The sequence below is a fragment of the Platichthys flesus genome, chromosome 15 (assembly GCF_949316205.1).
Source record: "Platichthys flesus chromosome 15, fPlaFle2.1, whole genome shotgun sequence".
Taxonomy (NCBI): Eukaryota; Metazoa; Chordata; class Actinopteri; order Pleuronectiformes; family Pleuronectidae; genus Platichthys; species Platichthys flesus.
The window spans coordinates 20,199,187-20,213,101 of record NC_084959.1 but is presented as its reverse complement, the minus strand read 5'-3'; the positions used below and the strand labels follow the sequence as shown (position 1 = coordinate 20,213,101).

The following is a 13,915-nucleotide window of genomic DNA, read 5'->3' as shown; positions in this document are numbered from 1 at the left end:
TTTTATAGACTGACGTGTTTGTAAGTCGAGAGACGACACACCAATGCTTCTGCTTGTGATGTGTTAAACTGCAACTGATTTAACAACGAAGAGTAAAAACGTAACAAAACTTCAGACAGAAAGATTCATATAAAAGTGAAACCAAAAACAATTAGATGTACAATTTGCCAGAAAAAGTGTTTGATTCAGTTTTTAAAATTATATCATATATTTAATTGTAAATGAAAAATACTATTAACATGAAATGAAAAAGTGTTAAATTGAGCCTTTGTGTTTTTCTGATTTAAACTGAATTAGAATTTTGTTCACTCTTTATTTGTATGGTTGACTAATTCAGTATTTTTTTTTAAATCATATTATAATTTTCAAAAAGGTTTGGATAAATTAACAAAGTTACAGAGATAATTGCAAAATGCCTTGGGAGAAAAATAATAGTCAGATTTGTTACAGAGTTAATTAAAACTCTCCAGACACACTTGTGGTAACTGTCTAGATGCATAAAGGACACTACAACTCAGACCAGGGCTGAATATGGGTGGTGGGCTCTTATCCTGAAGGACAAAACCAGAATATCCACCGAGACAAATCTTGTTTGATGGATCCCTGCTGCTAGATCCAACCGCAGCAGCGCGTTCTGGGAAGCCCATTGTGTAAGAGGCAATCAGGAAGGAAACGCACAAAAAATGTATTAGATTCCTTAAATACCATAATAATTCAGACAGCAAAGCAAAGGCAAATCATCTTGATCAAGCCAGGGCCCAAGTATTCGCTCACAGTTTTATTCTTCTTGTTAAATATCCTCACACAAAATTATTTATTTTTAATATCAATAACTTTTAACACATTATCAAACCTTGGTCTAACACTATAATTCATAAATCTATTTAAACTGCAGCTGTATATTTCAATTATTTATTGACTAACCCTAACCCTAACCCTCATAATCAAATGTAATTGTTGAATTCAATGTCATAATTTAATAAATTAAATCAATTACATAAGCTGCTTTAAAATTCTAAGCACTCTATTTGTTGTGTATTACAGAATTTCTTGGCCAGTTAATAATTAAAAAGCATTGAAAAACAAATGAAATTAAGTCTAAAACTGAAAATTCCTCATTACTGCTTAAGGAGCGTCATATCGTTTCATGGTGACCGTTTTGGAGGGGAAATCGAGGAACTAAGGGGTAGCAAAAAATAAAGAAGAGGATAAAGAAGAGAAAAAAAGACAAGCATATTGCGACCCTAGCGTCTCCCTTGCACAGCATAACTGTGTGTGTATATATACGACAGAGAAAGTGACAGAGAAGGAGACGACGCTCAGTGTTCCCAGGTGCTCAAGTGCATCTTATCGTGTGAGTGCAATTATAAGCCCCTGCTTTTTTCCCCGTCTTTAGTGTACTTTAGCATCTCAATGGGAGGACACCGACGTGCATGTGTTGCAGCTGAAAATGCTCCCGGTTCTCAGCACCGTGGTCTGAGGGCAGAGGCTGGCCAGTGCCTTTAAGCCAGCTCTGGGTCAGTCAAAACACTGGCAGCTATTCATGACCAGATCAAGTTGATGTGAGCCTCTGTCCCTCCTCTGCCCTGCATTTCCATATGAATGTGGAATATGCTAAAGAAAATAACAAGCAAGATCCTTGTCCCAGGGAGCCACTGCAGGGGGAGAAAACACACATTTGCGAGGAAAACTCGACATCCTCCCCCAATGGCAAATAACAGAAATATAGGCATGAGCACATTTAGATAGGAAAATTTAAAACACACACAATTTGTTTTCTCTATCTTCTCTCCACACACGTTCAAAACTCAGCCAAGTTCAATGTTGCTATCAGCCTAGTAGCTTATGAATCAAAATACAATTGCACACAAAATGCTTTATCATGACTGGACACACACGCACACGCACACACACACACACACACACACACACACACACACACACACACACACACACACACACACACACACACACACACACACACACACACACACACACACACACACACACACACACACACACACACACACACACACACACACACTCACTCACACAACAACAGTTCCATGCAGGCTACATCCCAGCCACAGTGAATAAAGGGTTTAGCCAGACAAAGCAATTGTCCTGAAAGACAAACAGCAGGAAGCACCGAAACGGCAATGACCGTGATGCACAGACGTACGCACCGAGCAACCCCAGAAGCATGAAGCCATGTTGGAGAAACAGCAGTGGACTGACGAGACACCAGTGTAAACATGAACAAATAGAACAGAGCTGCATACCCTGGATGTCCTGTATCCTCTCTCTGCTACCTGGCAGACCCCGGCGGGAGCCGGCTGCATCAGCACCATGTCACCACGCGCTTGTACACATATTACATACAGACACGGGCCTCCTAATACACATGGACAATGTCACTCACTCCTATTGTTCCACTCCATCGTTGACAAACCCCAGGCCAGTCCAACTGTTTTAAGGTGGGCTCAAACCCGGAGCGATGAGGCCATCTATTACCAGGAGAGATGAGGGGAGGGGAGACGGTGACCCTCTAAATAGAGGGAAAACTCCGTCACCTTGGCTTGAAACTGCCGGTGAGCACTAGGAGCCAAAAGCCTGCCGCCGCTCTGAGGACCAGTGCATCCACAGCAACACAGACACAATGAACATCGAAACAACTTTTCAGATGTGCTACTTTGTAGGGCTAAAATTATTATTCACTTTCATTTGACAGTAGAATCAAAGATGTGGTATAAGATTACCTTTTGTCTAAATAGGTTTTACTCAACATTTAGCCTATTAGAAATATCAAAGTATATGTGGGAAAACAGTTTTTAAGGATTTTATAGTTACTATAGCTATAAAAAAAATTATTTTTCCAATGTTTCAAAGGATATGTTGATTTTTTTTTGTGCCCAAAAAGCAATCATACAACCGTTAAAGGAGTCAAAGTGATGGGAATAAGACAAAAAAGAGAAACTGCAGAGGAAACCATTATCGTGTGAAGAGCAGTTCCCACTGAAGGAAATGTGTTTCAGCTCATATTTATTAACAATAATGTGCCAGTAAAATTTCTATTTGCGTAGGCTTTGTCAAACAAATAGCCCAAATAATGTCTACTAATATCATTGCTGGCTGCTGTGCAGTTACCATAAACAAAGCACCACAAACAAACTCTAACCCAAACTGTATGATGCAGAGGTCGGCAAAGAGCCCGATATTTTGCAACAACACTGCACAGTAATTTAATTATATCCAACCCATGTGCAAGTTAACTGAGTTAATGTAAATTCCCTGGCACAACAATAATTCCCACTCCAGCTTTCCTGAACACGTCATTTTCTTTTTTGTTTTCTCAGCCTCGTCGCCTTTTGGGGACTAACCCTGGACACCAGTGCACATACATCGCCGTATCCATTATAGTGAATCATGCTTCTCATTTATATATCTGTCACAGCTAACGACTGGGCTACAGCTTGACCTGCATGTGCATGTTTATTTATTTAGTAAAAACCAACCAGACAGCAATCATTTTGATCCTAAAAGACCCAGGTGATATTTGTCAGGACTGGTCAATGGGAGACCTCATTAACAAAGTTTTGCCTATGTTGCTACTTTACAGTTGGCTCCTTGTTTTGTGCTGTGAAATGTATTGTGAAAAAACCTCTTTAGAGTGTTTCACTGACCCTGACTTTCTTTGATATTACAGCAGAGATTTATTTTCTGTGTGCAGACATCAGTCTGGTCTGGTTACCATCAGCCCAGCGCCAGCCACCTGTGCACAGGCCCTCCTGTATTTACGCTGTGATTATCACAAAGGGGGAACTCGACCAGATTGCATTTCTTATCTACAAAGAGTGCTCACTCCTGTCCAGATCGAAAAGTTACAAGAAACTCAAACAGATTAAAAAGATGAAATGCTGCTTCAAGATTGAAATTCAAAACTAAATGGAGAAGAAAACCAGAGACTCACAAAAACAAAGTGCGATGGAGTTTTGTGGGTTAAAAAAAAAGGAGACATGATTTTATCCTTGTTTTTGGAAATTGTCCCACTGGGCTGTTCTGGTCCTGATTGAGTCATAGTGTGCGACCCTGTCCAGCTCGCCGGCCTCTGCCAGCTACACAAACAGTGAGAGAGAACATGACATCACCCCTCTATCATCCACGAGATACACATGAGGCTCACAGTTCAACAGGTTTAGATGGCTCACGTTAACTCAGTGAAGCATGAGCTCCTTCGTATTTCAGGCCCCTTTTTTTTGTACACGTTTTTCAGTAATTAAACATACAGACATAGATCCCCCCCCAGGACAATAGGGCAAATACAACGCTAAGAAGATAAATATTGTATACATAATAACAATATTAATAAAACAAATAAAAATAAAATTGTAATAAATATTATATTGAGTAATATAGACAAAGAATTAATAAAATAAAAACACAGACACCTTTTTAAAAATGTTCCCCAAAGCATTGGCCTGCTTAACAGTCACTGGAAGTCATAAAAGGGGATTGTGTTACGGTTTGGTCTAAGGCAGATTTTTTTTCTTCTACAAGACACTAAGCTGGTGACAGAGGGAGTGAGATGAGTCAGTCTTGACCGTGCTGGGTGTGAGTATAAAGGGAATACGGTCTCTCTGGGCAATAAGCCTCTGCAGGCATGTGGAGGATGTTCCCTCCTGACTGTGCCCACTGTAATAAGTACGGCCGGCCTCAGCAGGAGTAAACAGAGACACAAATCTCTCTTCCCTCTGGGCGGCCCAGGCAGGAGTCATCAATCCTGACTTGCAATCACCACGTCTACATTCAAACAGATTTCATTACATCCCTCGCGACATCACACCCTTCAACATCTAACATGCGGAAATGATTTTGGATTTTGTCTCTGGTTTTCGTCTCTAGATTTGACAGTTGGCAAAGGACAAATAAGTGGATGGCTTTTTTAATGGGTCAAAATGGGGTATTATTATGACGAAATAAAACCTTGTGGTGCATTTTTCAATTTACAGATAACATGAAAAACAACAGTTTCTGGCAAGAAAAATATAACCTTGTCCATCTGAGGACGAGTGAAGGCCAGTGGAAGAAGGAGACGAAGGAAAAAGAGGGAAAAAAACAGTAATCCACCATGTGGCCCACAATCTATTCATTGCTCCCGTTTAATTTCTTTTGGGTGCATAATCCTTTCAGTTTCAATAGCAAATTTAACAGTCCCTAAGGTCTAAGCACCAGACTGGTCAATACAAAACCAGACAACTAATTACTGAGCGCACCACGCTCTCCTCCAACCCCTCCTCCCTTCTTCCTCCCATTTTCTCCCCCTCATTTCTCTCTCTCTCTCTCTCTCTCTCTCTCTCTCTCTCTCTCTCTCGCTCTCTCGCCAGCAGCTGTGGGGTTCATGTACACAAGAGCAGCAGTCAGGCAGTATTAGGTTTCCACTTCCCAGATCTCCCTTAAAAGCCTGTCCCATAATGGCCCTTCAGTCACACAAACACGCATAGGGTTTCATACAAAAAAAGCACACACAGTTGGACAACCACCAGTGAATATATAGACATTCGCTGAAGCCATTTTGAAGATAGGGACCTGTGAGTTTGTCTACCTACATTTATTTTCAAACTTTTCTTTTTATAGGTTTCTCAAGTGAGATTTCCTTTTTTGATGCTGAGCGGCTAATTGTTGTGATTATACCATTTCCCAGTAACTAAACAACCCTAAAGTAAATTGCCTGTTTACTAAGAGACAACAACATAAATGTTCATAATGTCTAGCAGTTAGGCAGTAGCTTTAATGGATCGTAATTACCGCCCAATTGGCGCCTTGTTTTCAAGCAATAAATTAGAGCACAACCTGACAAGCAGTTTAGCTAATAAAAATGGCTTAAAGCTAACCTAGGTCTGAGCCCTGGAGTGGTTTATAGTGCTAAAACAAGCAGCCAATGTATAGATGAGTGGATGAAGCAATTTATCAGTTTTGATAATTGATTAATTGTTTTAGTGCTGGCTTGAACTGCTTGTCTATAAATTCTTTCACATATTAACATCTTTTGATTTCTGTCTAATGATCAAGCCAAATAAGGAATTTGAAGATATCAGACAGGAACTTGTGACCGATTTGTTTCACTTGTTTCTGACATTTTATGGTCCAAAAGATCCATTACTGAGTTGACAAAATAACTGGCATATTAATACATGATGAAAATAACTGTTAGTTGTAGCTCTATTGTTGACACAGTTAGGAGAATTTATGTTTTCGAGAGCAAAATCAAAAACAGCCATGCATGATTAAAGAAAACAACACCAAAAAAATATAAATCCTTATTTTCCCAGGGGAACCTAAATGTAAGTTGGATAGATATTTGAATTGATCGGAGAATTTTATTGTGCAGGAGAAAACAGATGATGGTTTCCTTCAAAACAAAGAACTGGCTTTAATTCTTGATACAGAGATACCTTGATTGCATTTTGGCTAATCCTGAGATGACCCTACAACATATGGTGCCTGTGGTCTTTATAATGTAGATGAGAAAGAACGTATCCTTTGCTTCCCATGAGTAAATACCCTGGCTATGACAATGATAACACGGTCATGATAGCATGTTCAGCGCAAACCCAGCCCCATGTTGTGTCTTGTTGTGACTGCTGTCCTGTGCTTTACAGCCTTCGACTGTAAACAGACGCACTCTTGAGGCTTTGTTCATGACCCAGTACACACCAGAAAGTCAGCACAGCCCCTAATTTGCTGATGGCTTTAAAAAGTCCCCCAGTTAAGAACACTTCCCTCAGATAATGGGAAGAGTTGCCCCCACTGTGACCTGAGTGGAGTGTCCTTTGTCTCACTCCTAATGTTTGCCTTAGCCCATTGTGTCTGCATTATCCAGCTCCTCAACCCCGCCTCGCGGCACAGCTTTGATGCGACAACCCTGCTGCACCACACTGGACAGCCCTCAAAGAGGAAATACTAAATGTATGGAAGCCATTTCCCAGTGTGCCGCAGAGCTTTGCAAGGTCTCCCCTCCCCCACGCCCCCCGCCCCCCCCCCACATCTGTGTGACCACCGAGGGGCTGAGATAGTTAGAGAAGCCGAGCTGTTTATAATGGCGCAGAGCGTCATGTGGCTGCAAACACTGGGTCCGCCACACCCGCATGCATACAGCTGATTCCACAAAGACATCCTGCACCCTCTTTGCTTGCAAACAACGAGGCTGATCCTGAATCCTGTCAACGCAGAGACAAGCAGACAAATTGCCAATGATCTCTTGACCCGAGAATCTGGCGTCTATCCAAACCAGACTGCCCTTAAAACGGACGAAAGATATATGCTACAAATATAAAAATGGATGAATTAAAGTACAAACAAAGATAAGCACTTTTTGAATTAAGGTGTTTAAATTATCCAAAATTCAGGAGCAAGGTTGGTCACCTTCAGCTAATGAAAGGGACATGTTAATGAAAGATATAAAGCTGGCTGGAGGTGGACAAGGAAAAGAATTTAAAAAATGCTCACGGTTGGACTGTCTATCTTTCTTTCTGTCTTTTTATTCTTTCGCTCTGCTTTGGGTCACTGAAGGCAGCTGGATAAGGAATGGATCATTGGTAAAGGGACACACAGTCGCCATCACAGACATGACATCACCCACTTTATAACCAACCCACTGGGGGCCATTTGTGGTAGAGTTCAATGTGTGTGAGTGTTGTTGTATAGTGTGCGGGTACATGCATGCAAGCTGTAAGTCATGCAATAACCTTTTTTGACATTGATTTAGGTTCAAAGATCCACATATTGCTCAATTTTTCTGATTCATTTTGGAATAATGGGCTAAACTGAAAATGTTGCATCTTGTGTTAATTCGTCACAGCAAACAATGAACACTAAATATCAGTGTTGTTTTTCACTATCAAGGCCAAGACTTGACTCAAGTCATAAATAATTCAAGAATTCAAGAATCTGACACATATCATCTTTCTGTCGTCATTATCTCAGTGTTAAATGACAAATTGCATCCATCTGGCCTTGATACCATTCATCAAAAGAATTCATGTAATGGGCCATAAAATCATGATTTTATTTCACCATATGAATAAAGAGGAAGCAGTTTTCATGACTTCCACCAGGCAACTTTCCCATGGTCATCCTTAGGTCTCTGATTCACAGCTCCATCCAGGATGAAGAGTAAAAGTATCAAGCCGACATAGATGAAGAAGATCTACTGACATCTGACATCAAACTGTGGCAGTGGTGGTACCACAATAACCATGTCAAAATGTTTTTTTCAGAGGTTGAACATACAGATGTTCAATCTATCTTATCTTATCAGCATAGCTGCCAAACACAGAGTAGTAGGGTCCTTTTTGGATAACTGGAGAGTTCTGAGTTGACACAGTGTATACAAATCCACTGTATAACAGATTATGTCTTGAATAGTTGCAACATGACAAAGAGTTTACCAATAACTACAGAGAAAATAAGACAGAGTTTGTCAGGAGGAAAAGCCTCTCAAGGAATACAAGACAACATCTACGAGTTGGACTTTAATGGTGCTGCTGTCAGCGAATAAAACCAGAGATTATAGAAATTCAAATATAATACCAAACACAACATGGTAGCATTTACGTTTTTGAGCCATCTCCATGGCCAGCAACCACCACATATGGAAGTTAATTTTGTGGTAAACACTATAGCATGTCAGCCTTTCACAAACAGTACAACAAAGCAGCATCCTTTCCCACCATGTCTCTCCCCTTTACACACACGCAAACCCAATTCTATGACTTTGCTTTGCACCTTTTATACAGAATAGTATAATAATAATAAAAACATTCCCACCTCGAACGAGCTGTTTATAAGGGCCTTGTGACATTAAGCATTGAACAGCATGAAAGCTTTGCCTCCCTTATAAAAGAACAAAGTTAGCCATCAATTTTGGAGCTGAACCATCCAAATCTGAGCTGGATCTCCTGCTTATTACCTACACAGGCAGTGTATTGCAGGATATTGAAACATAATGAAGGAGCCATCATCGAAGCTCCATCAACAAACTGAAGAGGTCCTGCTAAGGAAGTAATGAGTGTGCCACTCATAAGCTGTTTTCAAACATGACCTGCGCATGCCTTTCACCCATGCACAACACAGCAGGACGTTCTCTGCACAGACACATTCACAACAGCAACAAATCTCCATATTATTGTGGAGCAGCCAGGTGCAGCAGACAGAGGCAGGGAGCGATGTATTAACTCCACTGCGAAGATCACGTGATTTTCTTAAGACACTGGTGTCGGCCGAAACTCTCTAGACATCTTCATCTGTGTCTCTATGTGTCTGTCACCGCTTTTTCACCGCAAGATATTTGTTTTCTTTTAGTTTTTTTTCATTCATTTCATTCATCATATTTCATGTTAGAAGCGTGAATCCAGCGGGGGTTCCAGCTGTGTTCCTACATCGACTTCTCCTGGCCAGGTGGAGAAAGTCACCTGAGAGTCACACTCAGACATTTGCATTCACAGATGCACCTTTTCCGGAGAAAATACGGGTGAACTGCAGAGTTCAGTGCATGTCCGAAAGCAGCTATGCAGTATTCGTCTAAGCAACAAGACACGGGGGCTGACACCAAATGCAGTCAATTAGGCTGCTGGTTTCCTGGCCTCTCGGGTTATGCACGTCTTTGATGGAGCAGTTCTTCTGATAACAAACCACATCAAATTTTTTCCTCAAACAGCACAGATTCATAGTTATTCAGCGTGCGCACGTTACTCAGCTCAATATCTTATGATATCATGTGGCAATAGAAAAAAATCCATCATTTCATATTTCTGTAGATTTTATCGTTTATTCCATTATCTAGCAAATCTCTTCCAACAGCAGTATTTTTACACCAAGGACCAATCCCATTTCACCCCTTGGCCCTACCCCTTGTTCTCGAGGGTTATGCTTTATTATTGGAGGAGCAGTTAAGTTCAGTAACATCGCTGCTATACGCTGGTTAAATCAAGTGCATTGTGAATCTTCAAAGAGGGGGGCTGCAATAGGAAATTATTTACAGGATTACCATGCAATAAAAAAAGATTGCAATATTTTGGGTTTTTAATGTTGTGAAAAAAATGACCATAACATTGAAATGATATTAAACTACGATATTACAATAATTATCGTAATTTTTGAATCCTTATTAATGTAGAAAAAAACACATTTGTTGGTCTCTCTCCCAGCTTGGCAGTGATTGGCAGGGCACTCTGGGTACCCCTAGGTTTAAAGTGAAGGTCGGAAAAATCGCAGTTTCAGGGGCTCTAAAGCGCTACCCCTTAGCCCTACCCTTCTGTCCCAACAGGTATTGGGTCTGCGCAGAACAAAGGGAGAGGGCTAAATGGTGAAATGGGATTGGGCCGAATACAGCTCTTTGTTCTCTTCCAAACGAATGCAGGTATCCTTGCATATTCACTGAGTTTAACACAAGGCAAAAAATCCCAAAGGTGTAGGGGGGGTAACAGCTTCAGTCGCAACTTCTGCAAAAGCATGGCCCAAAATGAGAAATGAGCTGGTTGAGAAAAGGTAAGATTACTGAGCAACGATATTGTTAACTGGGTATGAAATTACCTCTTTACCTGCAGAAACCGCCTCTTAGATAGACCTGAGGTTTCTGTTAAATTCCTTAAAATAATAAAACTAAGTTTTCACGTATGTGTGCTTTATAGAGTGATGTGAACAGAAGAGAAGGGTCAACAGGGTTGTCGTTTAAAGCGTTTACATGCACTCTGGTAATTCGATCATAACCCGAGTAAGGCAATACTCATATTATGGTGACTGTCATACATACATCTTAACAAAGTTATCTTACTTGCACTGAGGTCATCATTGAAGTAAGCACAACTCAATTTGCAGAGATAGATTACTTTCAAATGACTGAGCCTGTATACATGATATAGCCGGCTACTTTGCTTCATTGATTTTTCATGCTTCACACGTCCACAAGAAGTGAGCAGGTGTGGGAATATGTATCATGTATTTGGGATATGCATTTCTAATTACAAATACTACTAAATGCAACACATTTGCAATGAGTTAATGTGCAAAATAACACTTAATTGCCACAATTCTTATTCCTATTTTCTTCATAGATGCTCATGGACTTGATTGCTAACTACAGAACCACCCCTGGAGTAGATGTACTAATGTATCCCTGTGAAATTTATCGACAAAATATTACATGAATTATGTTGTGGCACTATCACCAAGTAGCTCTCTGAATGATAAAAAAAGATTCCTCAGACGGAATACCAATAAATTTATGTTTTGCTCCTGGTTGAGCGTCAGGATGGAAAAGTAGCTCCTACTTCCTGCAGCAGTGTGAACCTGTTCTCATCTCAACTGGCACCTGTGTCAGTCACATGGCTACATCAGGCTCACAACTAATAAATCACTGCTACTAAGTGAGCTTTTCCTTTCACTGCTTGGAATCAACAACTAGGCTAATTTATAAACAGAGGAGGCATGAGGGAGAGGCTAAAATTGGCTTTGGAGGTCAGGCAGGTTATCTGACTACATGTCTTCACATGGCATAAATGACAACAAACAACTTCACTCAGCTGTAGACGTAAAAAAATACTTCGAGAGGATGAACTGTACCATACCAGCTGACTTAACAGGGACCCACAAAACACTGCAGGTCTTTGTTTAGGAATTCTGGACTTCTATAATATCAGGATCTGTTTCAATCACTTTGAATATGTTGGGTTTATTTAGGCTCACATATTAATTTATCATTTAAAAATAGCGCTTTATAGTGTGATGTACTGAAATGTAAGTATCCCTTGTGCTGAGCATGCAAATGAGATTATATTGCAGTCCCTTAACATTGTAGAAGCTGAAACAAATCCCCTTTAACCCAGAATACAACTTTTTGGACTACAACTTTCCGAGTCCTCATTAAAGTGTTCAGTTCTGCTGCTTCATAACAGTATGACCCACATGCCCAAAATAGAGGACTAGATTCTGAAGCTGAAACATTTTGTGAACATTGATAAATATGAAGTAGTGGTGACCGAAATTCAGCAATGATTCCACACACTGCACAGAGAGCCCACCAAAAATAAATCCACACAGGCACCTTTTTCCATCTCTTTTAAATCTTGGTTTAAAGATGAACTTTCACGGATAGAAATTAGTCCATTAATGCCAGTCGGGACTCTTCATTTCCATGCTACCGAGATGTGTAATGAACGGAGGGAGCGAGGGAGGCACAGAATAAGTTAGTCAGAGAGACGGCTTCTGATTTCCTCAAAGAGATGATCGAGTGAGGTCAAAAGCACAAACTGCCAATGAACCATCAAGGTGAGACCCATAAATCACAGCTCTGAAGTTCAACAGCTTCCTAAACGCTTGACTCATTCACTTAACTCAGCTCATTTCCCAGACGTACACACACAAGTTCGTTTTGGGCACAAGTCACCATGTAGTGAAAAAAAGTAATACATTTCTCAGAGTTAGAATCACCAACTTGAAAATAACTTTTGTCCCTCATAACACTGTAATTTAGAAAAAACATATAAAGTATTTAGATGAAAGAAATTTGTATTTGTGTCAACATTCGTCAAACAATTACAGTGGTTAAGTTTTCTTTTGTCTAGATTTATCTAGAATATAGTCAAATAAAATATAAAGTGATGTGCCTCCAAAAACTAGACTTTAGATCATTAAGATATTATCGAAAAATTATCTTTAATTAATTATGCAAGGGAATAAACAGTTTCAAACTTATATGAAGATCAGCACAGAAAAGCTTAAAATCGGCAACAAGCATCCATGATCTACCAGATATGAATTAATGAAGTTGAGTATCTTAGTCTGTTGAAATCTGGATCCATGCTTAGACGACAAGATGGTCTGTGAACTTGGAGGATAAAAGTTCAGATATTTTTTCATTTGATCAACACAGTTGATGTTTTGATTTGATGTGTCTTTAATGAAGTTTTGTCAGATGGTGAGAGTGGTCAGTTTGCGGATGATGGTAAAACTTGATGCAATCCCTCCACACTTAAAAAAAATCTAAAAAACTAAAGGAAATCAATATTATAATCCAAATAAATGGCGTCCATAGCAGGAAAGCTGGGAACATGGAGCATGTCAAACTAAAAAAGTTTTCGGAGCCTTTGTGCTGCCTCGGCCAAGTGCCATTCTCTTTGACCCCTCCAAATTCCCCTCCCCCAGACGGCCTCCACTCCACCTCCTGTCTCACTCTACCTTGACCCTCCAAACTTACAAATTCAAAAGCACAAACCCCTTCATATCCCTACAGCTTGCAGATTACAAATGAACAGTGAACTTGAACCCTACTAGTAGAAGTCGAAGAAAACACAGAGCTACAAATCCAGCAGTACAACTCAAAAAGGGTAACAGTAGAAAACATTTACATCAAATTCAAAGAGGAATCAAACACAGTTTTGAAAATAAATGCACGTTGGGGATTGTTAGGGAGCAGACAACTTCCTAAAAGTGCTCAGGGAGAAAGAGAGACGCACTCACCACATAGATCCCGACATCTGAGCCGAAGAATGGGAGATTCCTCTCTTGTCTTTCTCCGATCAACTTACATTTTTCTAAGCTCCCATATGGCACCCCCACCCCTTCGATCGGCAGAAGCAGAAAGTGCGACAGAGGGAGAGTCAAACACACAGGGGAGAGAGAAAGAGAGAGAGAGATTGAGCGAGAGGGAGAGAGAAACAGGGAGAGAGACAGGGAGAGCGAGAGAGAGCGAGAGAGAGCGAGAGAGAGAGAGAGAGAGCGAGAGAGAGAGAACGGGAGGGAGGGGGGTATTAGTCCTGCTGTGGAGATGGAGGGGACTGTTGCAGCTGTGCAACCCCGTCAGTATCCCCTCAAATCCGATCCTCCCCTCAATGTGTGTCTGCAGCACCGCGGAAAAAGG

At 40.6% G+C, this 13,915-nt stretch overlaps 1 protein-coding gene across 1 annotated transcript in view; it reads right to left on the bottom strand.

The window, feature by feature from the left end:
• The window catches only part of LOC133970204 (uncharacterized), a 44,590-nt gene extending 30,907 nt beyond the window's left edge, over nt 1-13,683 (bottom strand). Inside the window, exon 1 of the transcript XR_009924279.1 lies at nt 13,516-13,683. The gene's annotated coding sequence lies outside the window, so the exon portion shown is untranslated. The remainder of the gene's footprint in view (nt 1-13,515) is intronic.
• Nucleotides 13,684-13,915: the final 232 nt, after the last annotated feature.